The sequence below is a fragment of the Eubalaena glacialis genome, chromosome 5 (genome assembly GCF_028564815.1).
Source record: "Eubalaena glacialis isolate mEubGla1 chromosome 5, mEubGla1.1.hap2.+ XY, whole genome shotgun sequence".
NCBI lineage: Eukaryota > Metazoa > Chordata > Mammalia > Artiodactyla > Balaenidae > Eubalaena > Eubalaena glacialis.
In genome coordinates, this window is record NC_083720.1 from 94,975,630 (window position 1) to 94,977,701 (window position 2,072).

Consider the following 2,072-nt stretch of genomic DNA (forward strand, 5'->3'; position numbering starts at 1 on the left):
AGGACATGGGGAGGGGGAAGGGTAAGCTGGGACGAAGTGAGAGAGTGGCATGGACATATATACACCAGCAAATGTAAAATAGATAGCTAGTGGGAAGCAGCTGCATAGCACAGGGAGATCAGCTCAGTGCTGTGTGACCACCTAGAGGGGTAGGATAGGGAGGGTGGGAGGGAGATGCAAGAGGGAGGGGATATGGGGATATATGTAGGCATATAGCTGATTCACTTTGTTATACAGCAGAAACTAACACACCATTGTAAAGCAATTATACTCCAATAAAGATGTTAAAAAAAAATCTTAGTCCTATAAATGTCCCCTAAAATAGGTACAGGAACTCCTTTAAGTAGTTCAAGACCCATAAAAGGAAGGGCCACTTATCATTTCTTAGTAAGTATTGTTGTGGTGTCTCCACCTGGAGAGGCACCTTTTTTGTGCACTTCAAAGGATTAAAACCTCCACATGTACTTCATGTGCTTACATGGTCTTCCCTAGGAAGAAGACTAAAATGTATACCCTAGCCAAAAAGAAGTATGAGTGTACCAGTTCAGCCCTTGGGAAAAAGAGGAGGAAAAAGGAGGCTTATTTTAGTTATATGGGGGAAATCCTAAAGCAAACCCACCCAGACTTCAGTGGATGCTCCTGGGTCTTGGATGCTCTGGGCTCTCTGGAGGATTGGCGACTGGAACAGATTAGCCTGGAGGCAACTAGACCGTCCTTTGACAACCACAGAAAAGCTGTCACTGGCAGAGAGCTCCTTGAAGCAGTCAAGCAGAGATCCTCTCTGAAGAGCTTTTGGATAAATGAAGTGTTTCTGAATGGCCCTGTTGTTGGAAATGATTGCACTTGCCCCCAAAAATTGGATGCGTCAGAGGGCTGGGTTGTACACAATGTATCTAAGAAGTACTGGCTACAACAGGAGTCTTGGTGCTCCACACCTGGTCTCCGGGTCCTGTGTTTTTAGCCTCTGATGTCCTTTGTAGAAAAAAATAAAGGCTTTTTCTCGTGTGTGTTAAAAAAAAAAATCCTGGGCTTCAGAATTGAAGGTCAGCCATTGTCCCTTATGTCATCAATGCTCCTGATTCCTACCTGCCTGGGAGGTATCTTTGCTCTGGCTGGACTGTCTTCTGTGTCATCTCACAAGTAAATCTTGTTGGTTCCATATTCCATGCCATTACCCCTCCTTCTCTGAATCTGCTTCTCACCTATAACACCATCATCCTCTTCCTGTCAATCTAAATCTCAGCCTTCCCCTACCAAGGCTTGGCTCACTACCCCTATCCCAACTCCATCTTTCCATTCTTTATCTGTAAGGGGGTGTGTTTGCTAGGTGACGTCAGAGGCTAACCTCAAACTTATGCCCCCTGTCTTCCTGGTGGCTGACACTACTCAAATTTTAAAATGGATTCTTTCATTGGGTTTTTCTAGCCTCAGTGATATGAGATAATCCCTAAATCCTCTTCATAATTCCTCCTCTGAAGAGAATCATCCAAAACATCCCAATCAACCTGCCCTTTCAAGATGAAATGAACTGCTTTACTACATTGTGAGAAGCCTTGGAAACAGAAATAGCCCATAGGTTAGGAAATGACTCATTTGGAGCATACTTAAGTTGTCTGGATGACCATGTTGAGATTTCCTCATTTTTGGATTGTCTATATCCATCTGTCCACACTGAGCACATTACAACCTTCTAGCTTCCTTAGTGATCCTCAGTTTCAACACGCCAACATCAGCCATACAATCTCTCTTGACCCATTTCTTCTGCACTAAAACAAGGATTATTTTATGAGTTTATGATAGCCGGTTTCTGAGTTCAATGTGAAATTGACTTTTAGGCAGTTTCCCAAGACCTTGGGCTGGTTGGTTTAGTTCATCCCAAAGTCATCTTTTTCATCTCCTTCCAAGAACCCAGCTAGATCAGCTTGTTATTGACCTTTTAAAATAGCCAGTCCTTTCTGAGGTTCTCTCCCTACCTTTCTTGCTCTTTCCTTTAACATCACTTGCCCTTCATACTAGGGTAGCCTCATCTGTCTGCTGTCCTTAAACTAATTTGTTTGGTCCCTCATTTTTCC

General features: G+C 43.4%; 1 pseudogene; it reads left to right on the forward strand.

Moving 5' to 3' along the window:
* Nucleotides 1–459: 459 nt before the first annotated feature.
* Nucleotides 460–961, forward strand: LOC133091816 (histone H2A.N-like; annotated as a pseudogene).
* Nucleotides 962–2,072: the final 1,111 nt, after the last annotated feature.